Source organism: Salmo salar, chromosome 26, assembly GCF_965601325.2.
Source record: "Salmo salar chromosome 26, fSalSal1, whole genome shotgun sequence".
Classification (NCBI taxonomy): Eukaryota; Metazoa; Chordata; class Actinopteri; order Salmoniformes; family Salmonidae; genus Salmo; species Salmo salar.
In genome coordinates this window covers 19,954,432-19,975,925 of record NC_138316.1, presented here as the reverse complement: position 1 = coordinate 19,975,925, position 21,494 = coordinate 19,954,432, and the positions used below count along the sequence as shown (strand labels likewise).

The 21,494-nt window shown below is 49.1% G+C and overlaps 1 protein-coding gene across 2 annotated transcripts in view; it reads left to right on the top strand.

The window, feature by feature from the left end:
• Nucleotides 1-21,494, top strand: part of LOC106587324 (zinc finger homeobox protein 3) — a 328,380-nt gene that overhangs the window by 92,668 nt on the left and 214,218 nt on the right. For both annotated transcript variants that reach the window (XM_045709036.2, XM_045709037.2), the window contains exon 3: nucleotides 6,548-6,598. The gene's annotated coding sequence lies outside the window, so the exon portion shown is untranslated. The remainder of the gene's footprint in view (nucleotides 1-6,547; nucleotides 6,599-21,494) is intronic.

Here is a 21,494-nt window from a genome sequence, read left to right as displayed (position 1 = left end):
GTGACGATACACAGGCCCTCACTAGAGAGTCTTATGTATCTGTGTTGGAACCTAGTGTACGTGTGTGAGAGCTCATTCGGGTAGCTGGTGATGCTATAAAGCGCCTTTTGTCTTTTCCATTGTGATCCTGTAAAGTTCTGTATGTGTGGTAATGGTAGTGGGGTAGTATGAGTGTAGCTGTTCTCCAGAACACCTCCTCTGGACCAGACTGAGGCTGTTCTGAGCTGTGCTGGGGAGCTTGGCTTGAGAGGGGGCCCCCCAATGTAACATGGCATTTAAATTTCTCATCCTCCCTCACTGCTGCGCCTCTTCTACATATAAATAGGGAGGAGGGCCTGAACCCCAGCCTCCAGGATGCGCATACTAAGCAATCAATGTGTCACCTCTCCCTGACAATCCTATTTTTTTTCATACGGGCGCCGCGTTCATTTTTTCTTGTCAGCAGAAGGTAATTTGCTGTATTGTGATTCAGTCCGAAAGCTTGGTGACGAGGTGTCTGATAGATCGCCCCCCTCCTCCTTTTTCTCCCCCTTTTCTCCTCCACCCCCCAAGACCCCCCTCTGTCTCCACTGCAGCACAGAGGGGCTGAAAGAGGCACCCCGCTCCCCAGTCCCCTCTCCCCACACCCAGGCCAGCCCTTCTCCATCTGAGGCAGTAGGGCTGCTAAATTAGATAAGCAGGGCTGTGGCTGTGGCGGGGCTGTGGCGCAGTGGCCTTGATTAATAAAAGATGCACAGCTCCCAGGGGACAGCCTTTCTGAGGACCGAACAGAGCCCTGAACAGAGCCAAAGCACAGACAATGGCGTTTGCACTGGCACAATGGACAGGAAGTGGAAAGAATTAACCAATCATGTAAATATAACATTTAAGGCCCATGCACCTCACCTCTCTGTCTCTCTCTGTACCCTTATGCATCATAATGGATCATTTTGGCCTCATATTTTGGGTGGGAAAAAAATGGAAATATTCATGTATTAATATATTTAGGAACTACATCCTGCTGTTGACATATGTTGGATGGAAGCTGCCGATATCCTGCTGTTTTATGGCGTTTCAGAAAAAGCTAAATATTTCCAAGGCCATTAGAGCCACTGCATTACCATGAGCAGTAACACCTCCGACTTGCATGGATGCACTGAGAGCAGGACATAGTGTTTGAAAGAAGCTATATACGTATGTGAAGTACCCCCCATATTACTGAGGTTCCATTTTCACTGGAGATGGACTTTTGTCACAATAAATAGGGGAGGGGAATATGAAATGATTGGTTATCAGCTCATATTCTTTTGAATAATGTAAATGAGTACTGATAGTGATATTTCTGCTGGGCATTAAGTGTTTCATTTTTAGGTTAATGCTTGTGTGTGTCTGTGTGTCTGTGTGTGTGTGTGTGTGTGTGTGTGTGTGTGTGTGTGTGTGTGTGTGTGTGTGTGTGTGTGTGTGTGTGTGTGTGTTGTGTGTGTGTGTGTGTGTGTGTGTGTGTGTGCGCTGAGGGGTGTGGAATGTTCTGGATGCTCTCATGCAGAGCGCTATCACACAGAGCGGCATGGCATCATGTCAGCCCAGTCCTCATCAGCCTCATTCACATATAATGGCTTTGTTACCAGGAGGATTTTCTCCTTATCTCCTTCTCCCTCTCTTCTTCTCCCTCTCTCCTTCACCCTCTCTCCTTCTCAGTCTCCCTCTCTCCTTCTCTCCTTCTCCCTCTCTTCTTCTCCCTCTCTCCTTCACCCTCTCTCCTTCTCAGTCTCCCTCTCTCCTTCTCTCCTTCTCCCTCTCTTCTTCTCCCTCTCTCCTTCACCCTCTCTCCTTCTCAGTCTCCCTCTCTCCTTCTCTCCTTCTCCCTCTCTTCTTCTCCCTCTCTCCTTCACCCTCTCTCCTTCTCAGTCTCCCTCTCTCCTTCTCTCCTTCTCCCTCTCTTCTTCTCCCTCTCTCCTTCACCCTCTCTCCTTCTCAGTCTCCCTCTCTCCTTCTCTCCTTCTCCCTCTCTTCTTCTCCCTCTCTCCTTCACCCTCTCTCCTTCTCAGTCTCCCTCTCTCCTTCTTCCTCTCTTCTTCTTCATCTCTTCTTCTCCTCCTTATCCCTCCCCATATTTACAGGAAAGACAGCATAGCCTATGTTGCCTGTGGAGACCACTGAAAGCAAGGAATTATAATGACTATTTTTGTCTTCTTTCAAGATATGTGCTTAACATTGGGAACATTCAAGCTGCTCATTTCTGGTGGTCACATCATTTAATGAAAATAAGGAAAACATTTTTTTCACTGAGGAACATGCACTATACTGGCAGACATATGCACTTGACTGTTCCAGGCATATACAGATACAGTGATACCCATTACCCAGCCCCATCAACTAGCCAAAAAGAGAGACATCAACCAATATGCTCCAAAAAACACGCACAGACACATGCACATGTACACACACAGCTTTAACATGTACACACACACACACACACACACACACACACACACACACACACACACACACACACACACACACACACACACACACACACACACACACACACACACACACTCCTGAAGAGTAAAAATGAAAAACTTAATGTAACTCTAATTGAAGTAAATGTAACTCTGCCTCAGATAGCATTTGGTCCCAGTCTAAAAAGAGTAAAACACACTCTGGCAACAGAGGTTTTTTTCAGAGTTGTAATCGCTCAATTTAGTGTTGATATTTAACTCTGCATCATTGCATTTCACTCCGTACAGTATTCATTGAAAATAATAACTCTCTGAAGTGTTGTTCAGTATTCTAGACTTAATTATTTACAGTAATGTTTACTCTCACAATATAATCGCAAGAGTTAATTCAACGCTTATGGTTTATATGTGCCCATTTCAGGTGTAAAGTTGCATTTGCATATGTCTTACTGTGTCATATTATGGTGTCTTGCAATATGACATCCAAACTTAATTGGTATCCATTTAAGAGGGAGGATGTCCAATAATTTTACATCACCCACAACTTACATTCAAAATGCATGTTAGAGCAGGGAGGAGAGAACTGTTATTAGAGACTACCTACATCATGTAAACTGGAACAGTCTTCTCAGTAACGCAAGAAATCAAACCGATAACAGATTAGACTATTTTAGGAAAATGTATGTTACAGACTGTATCATTGTGTCGCATCAGATCAAAAACAATCAATGTACATGTGAAAGCACAGATATTAAAATAAATAAGTCTAAAAATCAACCGACAACAGACCGCATGCTGGGAAATATGACAATGACACCCCCTGCACATCTGTGGATACTCCATCATTTGAACTCCCTGTCTCTGTTTGCACTTATGGAGTTAAAAGTACTCGGTCCCAATCAACTCCAGTTATCAACACTAACTCTAGGGAGCGTATCACTCTGTTGATGGTTAAGATGACTCCGGTAGAGTCAATCATTTTGACTCTACCCTGCTCCTCTAGATAGTAAAGATAGTAAAATGGAAGCTGATATTTCATCTCTATAACGTCCCCTGTGGACTGTGTAACCATTTTAGCACGTTGTTGAATAACGTTGCTACTGTTCACTGTGTTTCAGTCATTTTTATTTTATTTATTTTACCTTTGTTTAACCAGGTAGGCTAGTTGAGAACAAGTTCTCATTTACAACTGCGACCTGGCCAAGATAAAGCAAAGAAGTTCGACACATACAACACAGAGTTACACATGGAGTAAAACAAACATACAGTCAATAATACAGTACAAAAACAAGTCTATATACAATGTGAGCAAATGAGGTGAGATAAGGGAGGTAAAGGCAATAAAAAGACCACGGTGGTGAAGTAAATACAATATAGCAAGTAAAACACTGGAATGGTAGATTTGCAGTAGGTGAATGTGCAAAGTAGAAATAATGGGGTGCAAGGGAGCAAAATAAATAAATACAGTTGGGGATGAGGTCATTGTTTGAGGTAATTGTTTGGGCTATTTATAGATGGGCTATGCACAGGTGCAGTGATCTGTGAGCTGCTCTGACAACTGGTGCTTAAAGCTGGTGAGGGAGATAAGTGTTTCCAGTTTCAGAGATTTTTGTAGTTCGTTCCAGTCATTGGCAGCAGAGAACTGGAAGGAGAGGCGGCCAAAGGAGGAATTGGCTTTGGGGGTGACCAGTGAAATATACCTGCTGGAGCGTGTGCTACGGGTGGGTGCTGCTATGGTGACCAGCGAGCTGAGATAAGGGGGGACTTTACCTAGCAGAGACTTGTAGATGACCTGGAGCCAGTGGGTTTGGCGGCGAGTATGAAGCGAGGGCCAGCCAACGAGAGCATACAGGTCGCAGTGGTGGGTAGTATATGGGGCTTTTGTGACAAAACGGATGGCACTGTGATAAACTGCATCTAATTTGTTGAGTAGGGTATTGGAGGCTATTTTGTAAATGACATCGTCGAAGTCGAGGATCGGTAGGATGGTCAGTTTTACGAGGGTATGTTTGGCAGCATGAGTGAAGGATGCTTTGTTGCGAAATAGGAAGACAATTCTAGATTTAACTTTGGATTGTTTGATGTGACTCTGGAAGGAGAGTTTACAGTCTAACCAGACACCTAGGTATTTGTAGATGATCAGAGAGGGTCTATCAGACATCATACAGCCCATAAAGCCTCTCTGATGTCAGCACATTTTCATTGTTATCAAAGGCGTATGCCGTTTTTATTATTGGGGCCTGCACATTTCCTCGCAGGCCCTGCAGCCTACAGAGATTGATGGGCCTCATTTATGAATATGTATAAGATATGCACCTGGGTTTGAACTGGCCTTTGACCTTAATTTGCTCACAGATAGAGGCTTTGCGCTCCTCCATCACATCACAAAATCTTGTTTTAAATCTGCTCCCTTCCAAAAACGGAATATCAAGTGGTTCTATTTCCTGTGGTGTTCTTTCTGGGTAAATAATCTGCAACACACCTTGTGTTTATTCTCCTCAAGTCACAAGCCCATTTTAATAGAAGTATAAAAAAAAAGAAAGTGACATTACTCACATTCATATGAGGTGTTATATTATATTATTAAGGATTAGAGCTGAGGCAGGGACTCTGCTCAGAGAGAAGAACAACATTTGATAAAACATTAACATGTTTTCTAGTACATTTTTTACCAGCTTTTTGCTATCCCTCTTTAGTAGTCTCACTGCCTTCTCTGTGGTTAGATTTCTCAAAGGTGGCTGTCTTACAGCTTTTTGTTGCCAAAGTACATCACAGTGACCGACTAAACTTCATTTCCCATAGAGCAGTGCAGCTGGTAGGTGTGGCCTGTTCTTGTTGAGGAGGCTGCCCTTTGAGGTCGTTGCTCTGGTGATGTAACGGGGCTGCGGAGCCCCATGGGCCGCATGACAAACCGAGCTGCCACGCCAAGGTGTGTGTCAGGGGGGTTTTTCCACAAAGCATTCTATAAAAGTGTAACTGGGCTGTGTTTGGCCTTTCCTCCCGGTAGGCGAACACCGTTCAGCCAACAGGCCCCCAAAGATCTCTTAAAAAGTGCTGATCCACAGAGCTGGGTCCTGCTAGTGCTCCTGTAATCCTTTCCAGCTTTTCACCTCCTCTCCTCCTCTCCTCCTCACATTCCCTCACTCTCTCTTGCTGAGTCACTGGTACTGGGTGAGTGACAGAGGGATGGGGTCGGCGTGGGGCTTGTCAGAGCCCGGAAGAGATTATCACGACAAAACAAATCGGCAGCGCTGCTAATTGCGTGGCAGTGTGTGTGTGTGTGTGTGTGTGTGTGTGTGTGTGTGTGTGTGTGTGTGTGTGTGTGTGTGTGTGTGTGTGTGTGTGTGTGTGTGTGTGTGTGTGCCCGGGGGTGCTGAGGGGCTCTGGGGCCGTGGCTTTGGGGAACCAGGGGCCTGGCACAGTGCCAGCGGAAGACATCAGCACCATCATTACTCAACCCCCTGCCTACCACGTCGTCACCACAGTGTCACATACAACCTGGCACTGTCACCACACACGCCACATCTACATATCACTCCACCCCCCACCACCCGCTCTCCATGTCCCTCCCTCCCTCACACTACACACACTCCACAACAGGGCCAGACAGCCACAATCTGTCACCAGGCGCCATCATACATCACTGCATTAATAAACATGAATTAGTAATGGCACAATTAGATGGGGTTGCTCTGGCGTTTACTGGTACAATAATGGTGTTCCTCTCCTCTCTCCTATCTCTCTCTCCTCGCTCTCCTCCTCTCCTGTCTGGGCCCCTGCTCCCCTCTGGCCAATGCTGGATCTCCCTGTCAGATCTCAGGATGCGGCTGAGGAGGAAATGGAGGCTACGGAAGATAGCTAGTGTAGGTAAAAGGGAACAAAGAGCCAGAGTGTTCTCTCCCAGGCTGCTCCTGCTGACTGTATCCTGGAGCATACTTCACTCTCTGCCGTCAGCTGACATCCTGCCCCCCGCTGGCGGGTTGCACTGGCTCTGACTGTGGAGGACTCCTGGAGTGAGGGTACTGAGTACTGACATTCTGCTCTCTCTCTCTTTCTGTTTCCCTGTGTGTCTGTGTGTGTGTGTGTGTGTGTGTGTGTGTGCTCAGGTTCAGTTCCACTGTGTACGCTTGAACATTTTGATCTCCTGCGGCCTGACGGTACGTGGACTGCCTCTTCCACTTCAACACAGCACTCCCAATACACATCACACTCACTGACTGAATGGGGCTACAAACAGCTATTTACTATTTACACAGTAGACGCCATAAATGACTGACAATATACAGTTCAGGGGGAACATCATTCTACCACTTGAAGGTTATTTCTTATCCATGACTTGAATCAGATGTTTTTATTGACTTTTTTCTAGTTTGTATATAAAGTGAGTATTGTATTGCTCTATCTACACACTCAAACACAGGAAGCCTCTTGCTTCTTCAAACTCTCCTTTTCAGCACAACGTTCATGTATGGTCATGTACTGAGGTTAGGTCCAAGTCTCTGACCGTGGAAACTCTCTAAGGAGAGAGCGTTATCATTTCTAAAGCAGATGAGATATAGTGTCAGTGTAAAGAGGACAACAGAAGTGCTGTGTAGAGTCTGGGACAACACAGCAGTGGTTAGGAAGGTTTGATTGGGCCTTTGGTGCTTCTAGGAGAGGGCAGCCCACCACCACTCCCAGTGAGGGAGATCCCAGAGAGAGTGTGTGAAATGGGGAGAGGAGAGACCCTCGCTCCAGGGTATCACTGACATGATCCAGTTGGATCTCTCCTTCACACACCCTGCCAGAGGCTCTGATATCGACCCTCTCACCACCCCAAATCACACACACACACACACACACACACATACTTTTATGTTTCACTTTAACACTAATTTCCATGCCTTACATACAAACAACAGAGGCAGACATGTCCCAGACCTGTTCCCCTGTTATTCTAGACATGTTCCCTCCTCCCTCTCTCTCCCTCTTTCTCCTCTTTTCTCTTTCTCTCTTTCATCCCTCCCCTCACTCTTTATTCAGTTCCTCTGGCAGAATCTCCTCTTTTACACTGTCACTCTTCTGCACTGTGTTTCTCCTCCTCTCCCAGGGGGCCACTGTGTTTTGTTGCCTTTTGTTCCAACAAAACAGTCTAATTGGTTGATTAGGTAGGGTTGACTGACCTGTTAATTGAATACTAATTTAGATTTGATGTCTCCCCTGCAGATTAACATCTGATGTAAACGCTGTGTGGGTAGACATCAAACTAAATTACAACAACAACAACATCTACAAAGATTTAAGACAGTACTGTAGATTTGAAACATTCTGGATTGTCCAGGCCTTTGAATAAAAGAGTTGATTAAAACAGAAAGAAAACGCTCTTTATGTGAAATTAAACATTACATCAATCAAATAAAAATAAATGTACTCACATTAAAATGTAACAGAGACTGTGAAGGCAGTAATATCCACATTAAAATCAGCATGATTCAGCCTTATCTGATTGTGGTCTTGTTATTTATTATTGAGTATGTTCTTCATTATTTCCACTTAGTGAACAGCCATTGTTGCCCCTTAGAATAAACCTAGCAGGGAATAGAAAGTGTCCTCTCAACATTAAGCCTCACCCTGGTTTCTTCATCTAAACAGCTCAACTCTGTCCTTGATGCAACGCACAGACAAATAAACCAAATTAATATGGTACGGTCAACAAATGAATAAGATTTGTGGCAATTAATGTTTTACCATTGTTCCACACCTACTACTTTTAGCGTGCATTGAAGAAACACGACATGGTCTTTAAGGAATGGGGACAGTTCTCCTGTTTACTCTGAGGGGTGTAAAGCTTGTTGAAGTCTTTATTTCTCCATTTGCATGTTTCACTGATAGACATATTATTCACAAAATGTCCTTGAGATGTTTTGAAACAAATAGGCTCACAGCGCAAGGACAAATTGGAAGGAGACGTTGGTTTTCTTATTGTTGAGGTTGTGTATTGTGTACAGTTCCAGTATTTTTTCTCTTTGTTATAGTTTTCACTGTTTCACATTACAAAAACGTAACCAGAACTCTATTCAGGTTTTTCTGGCTCCTGCCAGTGGCGGTTCTAGACCATTTTAACTGGGGGGGGGGGGGGGGGGGGGGGCAAGCTGGGGCCAGTTGTACTGTTAGAGGGGCCAGTTACATTAGACATTGTTGTCATATCGTTTTCTTCACTGCATTGCAGGCATTAGCAGGCAAAAGACCATGTTCATAATCATTAGTGTTCCGCGTTGCCACTGTCTAATAACGGATGTAAAAAAAGAACGATAGCAAAAATGTGTTATGTAAAAATTATTTCATACTCCACATTTAGGGGGGCCACAAGGGGGTCCAAAATTGTTGTCACAGGGGCACCCCCCCCCCCCCCCCAGAACCGCCCCTGGCTCCTGCACCACACAACATTCAGTCTTTTTTCCATTCTCCTTCTGGAACACAGGAAGGCAACATTCAGAGTGCATGTCATATCCACTGGTCTGAGATCAGGGATTCAATACTGCCTAAGACAAGTATTTATCCTGCACAGAGTAGGCCAGGTCTCAGGGTAGCATCATACAGTATCCAAAGTCTGTCCGCAATATTATAATGAATCAGTTCGCAAACATCCACTCCTATGCATGAGACAACAACAAAAAATCGATCAATAAAAACTTGATTTCCCTTGAGTCTGAGGACTGATCCCTGTGGGTCACGTGACTGGCCCTCCTCTGTGCTTAGCCTTGGAGCGTTGTGCTGTACATCCATTGTGCTGCCAGTCCAGACCAGCACCTCCATAAAATGGTGAAAATGCATCAGACTTGTCACATGCATGTCTTTTGGATTCATGCCTGACCACAAAAAATAGGTATATCCCCAAAATACAAAAATGATTACAAAAAAAGCAGAATCCAAGCCTCATCACTATCCATCTAATGTAGGAGGTAAATAGCTCATTATTCCAGAAGGAAACCGTCTCCACCCTAGTGAGGACTTTCAATTCCATACAGTATCTGAACATGCTGAGTGAGGCATCCTACATTTAGCATAGTCCTCCTCTATCCTGATGTCTGTATCTCTAAGATGCAATTCCATGGATATGGGCCTTTAGTTTGGCCTTTTACCATCTTCATCAAGGAATTCCCTTCTGCTCCAATAAAAAGCCTCCTGGTTGTAACTGATGACTGTTGTATGTTCTGGGCCTCCTCTGACCCAAGTCGTCGTTGGGTAAACTGTGTAGACATTTGCAAATCTATTTACTGGCGCTTCCCATCCAGGCGTTTTATTTTCCTAGAGAGAAGAAATTAAAATTAAAAAGCAATCAGTGATACATAAAGCCGTATTGCTTTCTCAGAGCGAGGCCGACACAACTCACCTGCACTCCCCATACCCCTGCAACCTCTCACACACACACACACACACACACACACACACACACACACACACACACACACACACACACACACACACACACACACACACACACACACACACACACACACACACACACACATGCGCATACACTTACACTCACACAGACACACACAGTAGGTTTCACACACACCAGGCCGAACCAGTGCAGGCACCAGTTACCCCATGTGTGGGAATCTCTCTCACTGTCTCACCATCTGTCACTTACCACACATACTTAGAGCCAGGCTCGTTAGTCGCCCCTCCCTCCTTCCCTCCCTTAACGAGAAAATGATTACAACGCATTTCTCCACAATCCCAATGGCCTCTCTTGCTCGCCTTGCGTCGTCCGAAATGTGCCTCCCTACCTTCAGCTCTCCGTCTCCCTCTTTCTCTGAGATCCCCTTCTCTCCCCTCTACCTCTTCTTCCACTCTCTGTGGCTGCAGCCTCTCTCTCTCTCCCTCTCTTTCTCTCTTTCCCTTTCTTCATCCTCTCCGCAGCCTCTCTCTCTCGCTCCTCCCATCTCTGAGCTCTAGGCTGCTCTGGGTTTTAGACGGATCACTCTCACAATGGTTGATCAATACGGCTATTGATCCGCTGGCAAAATGTTTACAAAATCATCCTGGGCAGCTGCGGAGCAGCGAGGAGGGGAGGAGGGGCGGCCGGGGGGCCATGCCATTCGGGCAGTGGAGAGCCAGCGTGCCCCCTGATTGGTCGTCTGTCTGCCCGCATTGCCAGGGAGAAGGCTGGCGTCGACGGGGCTCCGTTTGCCTTTGTCATTGTTCCCAGCGCGTCATGGCGTTCTCCGGCTCACACAGCAGAACTTTCCTAACCTCCAATGTAGCGCAGCTCGGCTGTTTAACCTTTTCACTGCTAGATGCTGGCTACCAGCCAAACAGCAACACCCGCCTCCCCACCTCTTCCTCTCCCATGGGCTCAGACCTTAATTTGCATAAATTAGCACGCCGCAGTCAATGCCAGTCTCTTAACGATCCTCTGTTGTATCATTTTCTCCCCCGCCCTCCCTTGCTCGGCAGAGAGAGGCTCTCACGCCGCTGTACCCGCCCCTGTGCCGGCCTTCTGGCCTACATGGCGCTACACTGTCATTGGCCTGGCTGACGTGTCCCCTCAGCACTCCCCCTGGGTATCCCTGGCACGGGGAACCACCGCCCCTGCTCCCGCTTCTCTTCTCTCTTCTGCCAACTCAGTATGAGCAAACAGGAGGGGACCTGCAGGCGGGCAGGCAGGCAGGCGAGCGTACAGCCATAAGGCACCAGAGATCAGTCTTGGAACAGCCTGGGCTTCCCTCTGCATCTCCCTCCTGACTCACACACACACTACAGCCTGTCGTGGGGGAACACACACATCTCGTCACTGCTACTGTCTGAGGAATACAGGGGAGCAGTACTACCAGCAGCAGCAACTCCAGCAGGCTGCTGTATCTACAGTGGGACAGTACAGGTGCTTGGGAATGTTACAGAGGGACCATGTCACTCACAGACCCAGATACATGTAGCTGACTCAGATTTTTACTAGAGGCCTTATTGAGGCATGTTTTGAGAATCATATGTTCTTTACACTGAAACTTGTAAATACACAATGGCCTACTATGACCGGTATCCACCTCCGTCTCACTGGTTCAAGGTATCTATGAGTCGGCTCTACATAGAGGTTAGAGATGAGCAGAGTGTGGTGTAACTATCTCCAGAGCACAGCCAGACTCCAGCTGTCATCCATCATGGCCAGCCAACTCAGCCTCTGTGACCCAGAGTCAACCTCCTCCCTCTGGGGTGTGTGGCTCGGCCTGTCCCCTCCCTCTCTGGCTCCAGCTCCAGACCCTGAATCACATCGTCTGAAGCTGCTCCAGCCGGGCTTGTTGTGGAGAACGGGGTGGAGAGGAGTGGAGGTGGTGGTGAGAGATGTCTGTCTAATTAATGCTGTGTTTTTAATTAACTGCGTCAGGAGGCAGCTTCTTGTCCCCTGACTGGTGGCGGTAGGGAGGGGAGGAGTAACAGAGGATTACCACACAGCCTGGGGTCTCCTCCACAGTACTGGCCCTAAGCTCTGCTCTGCTCCTATCATCAGGACTGGGATAAACAAACAGCTCACACACATATGCACACACGCAAACACATATGCATGCTCATATACACACATGCACAGAGCGCACACACATTATACACAAATGTACACAAGCACAGACTCATAAACACTCACACACACACACTCTCTCTCTTTCACACACACACGGCTGATGAGTCTCACCCACTGGAGAGGAACATAGTAATTATTGTAACACATGCAAGGCGAGCCACATCCCATTCATTACCAGAACATGTTTTTAGAAGTAATGAACTGTAATCCCTGGTCATGTTCCCTGTGGTAGAGCGTGATGTCAGCTCTGAGCGGTGTGAGTCTGATCCTCTACAGCCCATTGCCAGATGGCTTTTAAGCTCTCACACTACAGTGCATGCTATGCTATCTTACTGCTGTAACGTTCTATCCTCCATCGATTTATTTGCTTCCTCGTTTCTATCCTCCCTATGTCTGTCTTTCTCCTTGTAATTTCATTTTGACATCCCCCTTCTTTGCTTTTTCCCTCCTTTTTCCCTCTCTCTCTCTTACTCTCTCTCTCTCTCTCTCTCTCTCTCTCTCTTTCTCTTCCTCTCTGTAAGAGAGTGCGTTACACAGAAATCAATTTCAGCTCAGGCAGCGTAACCAAACAAAGCACTGAGCTAATTTCAGCAGGAGCGTAGATGCAACCTATCTTGCTCAGCCCCCCACCCTCCTTTATTGGGAGACATTTTGTTCTCACTCTGCCGCCATTATGTCAATCACTGGAGACATGTGATGATGTGTGAATGCAGCTGCTAAATGGATCATGGCAGGCAATGATCATTAGAGACAAAGCTGGGTGTTCCCACCCACTAATGTATATCTCAGTCTCTGTGTTGCTGTGCATGAGGTATTGTCTTTGGCTAGTCAGGATGCATAAGAAGATAGTTTGGCTTTACGTTTTATACATCTATCATCGTGTCATATGTGTCTGCTTGTTTTAAGTCTGTCTGTCTTCATGTGTTTGTGTGTGTGGGTGTGTATGTGAATACTACATATACATATGAATTGTGTACAACTTCGTCTGCATGCCTGTGAATGTGTAGGCTCATTGTTGTTTGTTGTGCTGTGACCTTTGTGAAGGAGCTGGCCCGTGTGTAGAGGCCTGTGCCCTCGCCTGTGTGAGAGCGCTGGCCCGTATGTATACAGCAGCCTGCACCCGACCCAGTGCTGGATGAGTGGGCCAGGCCAGGCCCGCCGGCCCTGCAGCCGTCTTTTGCTGCCTGTCAGGCCTCTTAGTGAAGGCAGCCGAGAACACCAGTATTGCACCCTCTTGATCGGCCTCATTCCTTGCTCCACTTTTATTGATTTCAGTCAGACACAGAGGCAGGCAGAAAGAATGGGCCTTTTCAGGAAGAAGTTAAACGGTCAAGTAACGGGTGGAGGGTGGCTTTCAACTCTTTATTGACGAGGTGAAAAAATGTCACTATTATGGAGGCCCTTTCAGGAGATAGCGAGCTGATTGGATGAGTTCCGCAGGGTCAGGCTGGAGCGCATTTCCTCCGCAGCCAAACAAGTCTGTATAATAGACCAGAGGAATGGAATGGGCTCGACCTGCTCAGGTTCTTCTCCTCGCCAAACATCCTCTGTCTGTTACATTCCCCTGGGCGTATGAAGCTCAGAGCTCATGGCTGAGGGCTGGTTGGAGTGCAGGGCTGCTGGTCTCCTCCTCTTTCCTCACTTCTAAGGGGTTGTTACTCAACATACTGAAGGAGAGGTGCTTCTCACCATGCTGCTGTCTATCCTATGTTAGTAGCTGGTCCTTCTGCCCTCACATCTGGGCTGCAAGGTCACTACTAGAGGCACTGAAAGAGGGAGGGAGGAAGGGAAGGAAATGAGAGAAAGTGAGCTAGTGTAAAACAGAGGCTGAGAGAGAGGAGGAACAAGATTCTGAAGCTACAGTGAGGGAAAAAAGTATTTGATCCCCTGCTGATTTTGTACATTTGCCCACTGACAAAGAAATGATGAGTCTATAATTTTAATGGTATGTTTATTTGAACAGTGAGAGACAGAATGACAACAAAGAAATCCAGAAAAACGCATGTCAAAATGTTATAAATTGATTTGCATTTTAATGAGGGAAATAAGTATTTGACCCCCTGTCAATCAGAAAGATTTCTGGCTCCCGGGTGTCTTTTATACAGGTAACGAGCTGACATTAGGAGCACACTCTTAAAGGGAGTGCTCCTAATCTCAGCTTCTTACCTGTATAAAAGACTCCTGTCCACAGAAGCAATCAATCAATCAGATTCCAAACTCTCCACCATGGCCAAGACCAAAGAGCTCTCCAAGGATGTCAGGGACAAGATTGTAGACCTACACAAGGCTGGAATGGGCTACAAGACCATCGCCAAGCAGCTTGGTGAGAAGGTGACAACAGTTGGTGAGATTATTCGCAAATGGAAGAAACACAAAAGAACTGTCAATCTCCCTCGGCCTGGGGCTCCATGCAAGATCTCACCTCGTGGAGTTGCAATGATCATGAGAACGGTGAGGAATCAGCCCAGAACTACACGGGAGGATCTTGTCAATGATCTCAAGGCAGCTGGGACCATATTCACCAAGAAAACAATTGGTAACACACTACGCCGTGAAGAACTGAAATCCTGCAGCGCCCGCAAGGTCCCCCTGCTCAAGAAAGCACATATACATGCCCGTCTGAAGTTTGCCAATGAACATCTGAATGATTCAGAGGACAACTGGGTGAAAGTGTTGTGGTCAGATGAGACCAAAATGGAGCTCTTTGGCATCAACTCAACTCGCCGTGTTTGGAGGAGGAGGAATGCTGCCTATGACCCCAAGAACACCATCCCCACCGTCAAACATGGAGGTGGAAACATGCTTTGGGGGCATTTTTCTGCTAAGGGGACACGACAACTTCACCGCATCAAAGGGACGATGGACGGGGCCATGTACCGTCAAATCTTGGGTGAGAACCTCCTTCCCTCAGCCAGGGCATTGAAAATGGGTCGTGGATGGGTATTCCAGCATGACAATGACCCAAAACACACGGCCAAGGCAACAAAGGAGTGGCTCAAGAAGAAGCACATTAAGGTCCCGGAGTGGCCTAGCCAGTCTCCAGACCTTAATCCCATAGAAAATCTGTGGAGGGAGCTGACGGTTCGAGTTGCCAAACGTCAGCCTCGAAACCTTAATGACTTGGAGAAGATCTGCAAAGAGGAGTGGGACAAAATTGCTCCTGAGATGTGTGCAAACCTAGTGGCCAACTACAAGAAACATCTGACCTCTGTGATTGCCAACAAGGGTTTTTCCACCAAGTACTAAGTCATGTTTTGCAGAGGGGGTCAAATACTTATTTCCCTCATTAAAATGCAAATCAATTTATAACATTTTTGACATGCGTTTTTCTGGATTTTTTTGTTGTTATTCTGTCTCTCACTGTTCAAATAAACCTACCATTAAAATTATAGACTGATCATTTCTTTGTCAGTGGGCAAACATACAAAATCAGCAGGGGATCAAATACTTTTTTCCCTCACTGTACAATATGTAACTTTTTGGGGCGACCTGTCAGGAACTCAAAGCAGCAGGAGGGGTGAAGTCAGGCGCAAGAGACCAAGGTCCGTGAACACACGTTTTAATAGGCAACAGTCCAAAACTGCCAACAACATGTAAGCCAGGGTGAAAATACAATAACAGTAAAAGCCCGAAAACAGAGTAGGGGCACAGCCCAGAAAAACTTGTATGCCTTAACACACAAAAATGCAGAGGGAATGCCTAAACTCCAACCTAACCAAACCAGACAACAACAATCCCGCACAATCCCCAAACCTAAACAGAGAGACTAAATACCCCCCCCCCCCCCCACTAACGATCTAACACAATACAGGTGCACACATAAACCAGACCTCAACAAAAGAAAATGAAAAGAGGATCGGTGGCAGCTAGTAGGCCGGCGACGACGACCGCCGAGCGCCGCCCGAACGATGAGAGGCGCCACCTTCAGTTGACGTTGTGACAGTACCCCCCACCCCACCTGACGCGCGGCTCCCGCAGCGCGCCGACGCCGGCCTCGAGGATGACCCGGAGGGCGAGGCGCAGGGCGATCCGGATGGAGGCTGTGGAACTCCCGCATCAGTGAGGGGTCCAAGATGTCCTCCACCGGTACCCAGCACCTCTCCTCCGGACCGTACCCCTCCCAGTCCACGAGGTACTGCAAGCCCCCTACCCGGCGCCTGGAGTCCAAGATGGACCGGACTGTGTACGCCAGGGCCCCCCCGATGTGCAGGGGTGGCGGAGGCGCCTCCTGTACCTCAGCGTCCTGCAGTGGACCAGCTACCACCGGCCTGAGGAGAGACACATGAAACGAGGGGTTAATACGATAATAAGAAGGAAGCTGAAACTTGTAACACACCTCGTTTATTCTCCTCAGGACTTTAAATGGCCCCACAAACCGCGGACCCAACTTCCGGCAGGGCAGGCGGAAGGGCAGGCGGAGGGTTGAGAGCCAGACTCTCTCCCCCAGGGTGAACACGGGGGCCTCACTGCGGCGGCGGTCAGCGCTCTCCTTTTGTCGTCCCCTGGCCCGTTCAAAGGATTCTTGAATGGCGTTCCAGGTCTCCTTAGAGCGCTGGACCCAGTCCTCCACCGCAGGGGCCTCAGTCTGGCTATGATGCCAGGGCACCAGGACCGGCTGGTAACCCAACACACACTGAAAAGGCGACAGGTTAGTAGAGGAGTGGCGGAGAGAGTTCTGCGCCATCTCGGCCCATGGCACGAACCTCGCCCACTCCCCTGGCCGGTCCTGGAAACAGGACCGCAGAAACCTGCCCACATCCTGGTTAATTCTCTCTACCTGCCCATTATTCTCGGGGTGAAAACCTGAGGTCAAACTGACCCCCAGTCGCTCCATAAACGCCCTCCACACCCGGGACATGAACTGGGGGCCTCGATCAGAGATGATGTCCTCAGGCACCCCGTAGTGCCGGAAGACGTGGGTAAACAGGGCCTCCGCGGTCTTTAAGGCCGTAGGAAGACCGGGTAAAGGGAGCAGATGGCAGGACTTAGAGAACCGATCCACAACGACCAGGATCGGGGTGTTCCCCTGAAACGGTGGGAGGTCGATGAGGAAATCCACCAACAGGTGGGACCATGGTCGCTGTGGAATGGGGAGGGGTTGTAATTTCCCTCTAGGCAGGTGTCTAGGAGCCTTACACTGGGCGCACACCGAACAGGAGGAGACATAGAGCCTCACGTCCTTCACCAATGTGGGCCACCAGTACTTCCCACTAAGACCCCGCACCGTCCACTCAATCCTTGGATGACCCGAGGAGGGTAGCGTGTGCGCCCACCGGATCAACCGATCGCGGACACCGAGCGGGACGTACTTCTGACCCAGGGGACATTGAGGTGGGAGTAGGTTCTGACTGCAGTGCCCGCTCGATGTCCGCATCCACCTCCCAGACCACCGGTGCCACCAGGCAGGAGGCTGGAAGTATGGGAGTGGGATCGGTGGACCGTTCCTCGGTGTCGTGGAGACGAGACAGTGCGTCGGCATTAGTGTTCCGGGAACCTGGTATGTACGAGATCGTGAACTGGAATCTCGTAAAGAACATAGCCCACCTGGCTTGACGAGGGTTCAGTCTCCTCGCCGCCCGGATGTACTCCAGATTACGGTGATCAGTCCAGATGAGAAAAGGGTGTCGCGCCCCCTCAAGCCAATGTCTCCACACCTTCAGGGCCCTTACCACAGCCAGAAACTCCCTGTCCCCCACATCATAGTTACGCTCCGCCGGACTCAGCTTCTTAGAAAAGAAAGCACAGGGGCGAAGCTTCGGGAGCGCGCCCGAGCGCTGTGACAGCACGGCTCCCACCCCAGCCTCGGACGCGACCACCTCCACTATGAATGGCAAAGATGGATCCGGATGCGCCAGCACTGGAGCATCGGTAAACAGAGCCTTCAGCCGACTAAAACCCTGTCTGCCTCCGCCGACCACCGCAACCGCACCGGCCCCCCCTTCATCAGTGAGGTAACGGGAGCCGCCACCTGCCCAAAGCCCGGATAAACCTCCGGTAGTAATTGGCAAACCCCAAGAACCGCTGCACCTCCCCTGGTGGGAGTCGGCAAATTACGCATGGCCGAAATGTGGTCACATTCCATCACCACCCCAGGTGTGGAAATGCGATACCCCAGAAAAGAGACGGCTTGTTTGGAGAACTCACATTTTTCGGCCTTGACGTACAGGTCATGCTCCAACAGTTGCCCAAGCACTTTGCGCACTAGAGACACATGCACGGCGCATGTGGCGGAGTAGATCAGAATGTCATCGATGTACACCACCACACCCTGACCGAGCAGGTCCCGGAGAATCTCGTCCACAAAGGATTGGAAGCCGGCTGGAGCATTCTTCAACCCATACGGCATGACGAGGTACTCATAATGGCCAGATGTGTTACTAAATGCGGTTTTGCACTCGTCCCCCTCTCGGATACGCACCAAATTGTACGCGCTCCGTGCCCCGTGAAAGGACTCCACTGCTGTGGCGATGAGAGGTAGCGGGTAACTGAAGCCCACCGTGATGGAATTTAGACCTCTATAGTCAATGCACGGACGCAAACCCCCCTCCTTCTTCTTCACAAAAAAGAAGCTCGAGGAGACAGGTGATTTGGATGGCCGAATGTATCCCTGCCTCAAGGACTCTGTGACGTATGTTTCCATAGCCACTGTCTCCTCCTGAGACAGGGGATACACGTGACTCCTGGGAAGTGCAGCGTCAACCTGGAGGTTTATCGCACAATCTCCTCGTCGATGAGGTGGTAATTGAGTCGCCTTCATTTTACTGAAGGCGATAGCCAAATCGGCATACTCTGAGGGAATGTGCACAGTAGAGACTTAGTCTGGACTCTCCACCGTAGTCGCACCGATGGTTACCCCTATACATCTGCCCGAGCACTCCTTCGACCACCCCTTAAGAGCCCTCTGTCTCCACGAAATCTTAGGATTGTGATTGGCCAGCCAGGGGATCCCTAGTACCACCGGAAACGCCGGGGAATCAATGAGGAAGAGACTAATACACTCCTCATGACCCCCCCGCATTACCATGACCAGTGGCACAATGACCTCCCTGACCAGCCCTGACCGAAGTGGTCGACTGTCTAAGGCGTGCACGGGGAAGAGTTGGTCCAACTGAACCAGGGGAATCCCTAACTTAGTGGCGACCCCACGGTCCATAAAACTCCCTGCCGCGCCTGAATCGACTAGCGCCTTAAGCTGGGAGTGAGGGGAAAACTCAGAAAAGGAAACTAACGCATGCATATGGCCGACAGGGGGCCCTGGGGGCTCTGGGTGAGGCTGGTGCTGACTCACCTGAGATGTCGAAGGAATGCTCTGCCTGCCCTCTGGACTCCCGGACGAGCTTCTCCAGCACCGGTCAGCAGTGTGCCCTCTGCGACCACAGTGGGTGCAGGAGACGGCTCCCCCTCCTGTCTCCCTGGCTGCAGCCCCCCCTATCTCCATGGGCGTTGGAGCAGGCTGGCTGGGAGGTGGAATGAACAGGGCCCGGTTCGGACGCCCGCGGGCAGCCAGCAGGTTGTCCAGTCTGATGGACAGATCAATGAGCTGGTCCAGGGTGATGGTGGTATCCCGACATGCTAGCTCCCGGCGGACATCCTCCCTCAGACTACAGCGGTAGTGATCAATCAGGGCCCTCTCATTCCATCCCGCTCCAGCGGCCAGGGTCCGGAACTCCAACGCAAAGTCCTGCGTGCTCCTCATCTCCTGTCTCAGGTGGAACAATCGCTCACCCGCCGCTTTACCCTACGGTGGATGAACGAATACAGCACGGAAGCGGCGGGTGAACTCCGGGTAGTGGTCCCTGGTCGAGTCCGGACTGTCCCAAACGGCGTTGGCCCATTCCAGGGCTCTACCCGTGAGACACGAGACGAGGACGCTGACGCTTTCCTCTCCCGAGGGAGGGGGACGAATGGTCGCTAGGTACAGCTCCAGCTGGAGTAGGAACCCCTTACACCCAGTGGCCGTCCCATCGTACTCCCTCGGGGGCGCAAGTTTAACCACACTGGGGCTGGATGCTGTCGGCGCTGGTAGGGGCGCAGGCTGTTGAGCAGCCGCAGGTGTGGGGGAGGGAACGCTTCTCTCCCAGCTCTCCAGACGCACCAACACCTGGTCCATGGCGGTGCCCAGGCGATGGAGGATGGTGGAGTGTTGGGCAACCCGTTCCTCCATGGACGGGGTTGGCGCTTCAGCTCCTGCTGACTCCATTTATGTGGTGCGGGATTCTGTCAGGAACTCAAAGCCGCAGGAGGGGTGAAGTCAGGCGCAGGAGACCAAGGTCCGTGAACACACGTTTTAATAGGCAACTGTCCAAAACTGCCAACAACATGTAAGGCAGGGTGAAAATACAATAAGAGTAAGAGCCCGAAAACAGAGTAGGGGCACAGCCCAGAAAAACTCGTATGCCTTAACGCACAAAAATGCAGAGGGAATGCCTAAACTCCAACCTAACCAAACCAGACAACAACAATCCCGCACAATCCCCAAACCTAAACAGAGAGACTAAATAACCCCCCCCACTAACGATCTAACACAATACAGGTGCACACATAAACCAGACCTCACCAAAAGAAAATGAAAAGAGGATCGGTGGCAGCTAGTAGGCCGGCGACGACGACCGCCGAGCGCCGCCCGAACGAGGAGAGGCGTCACCTTCAGTCGACGTTGTGACACGACCCAACCAAATTCACGTGGAAATGTGAGGTATAGATCTTTAATTTCCGTTGAAAGCAAGTCTAATAAGTGGTAGATATGTTCAATGTGTACTATTTCTATGCTTCCCGTACTTTCTATGCTTCCTTGTTTTTGCGTCGTTTACTTTTGGTTTTGTACACCAGCTTCAAACAACTGAATGAATATACAATATTTGGGTAATGGAAAATATATTTCACAGCTGTTAGATGGAACAATGATTCTCTACACAATGACCTCTTGTTTTGTCACATAAACTGAAATTAGGTGAACTATTAGAATTTTAGCAACCAGGGAATGGCTGAGCATTTCTGCATAGTGCATCTTAAAATAAGGATGAGTGTGGCAGTGTGTGTATGATGTTGGTGGCCTCCCCAGTCCCAGCCTAGCTCCTGACAGAGAGGGGACTGTAAGTCCCGACTAACGGCCTGGCCAGGGGTTCAACCATAAGTCACTCAGCTAGGCCCACGCTGGCCCTCTGACGTCAAGAACGCTAATTAGGCTAGCGCATTATCTGACTGGCCCCTCCCAGCAGCACAAGACAGACCACTGCTAAAGGTCAGCATACCACAGCACAGACAGAGGAGCGCTTAATCTGAGGTGAAATGGTTTCTTTTCTAAATTGATTCCAGTTTGGATCAGACAAGAGCCGTCTTGTGTCTTAATTGAGACACTTAGGGACTCAGAGGGGACAGGGGGGAGGGAGCGAGACGCTTTGAGGAGGGTTCATAAAACAGGACACATGAACAAACAAAAACTGTTCTGCTGACATCTGGACTGGAGCCTTCAGAGCAAAGGGCTGAATGAA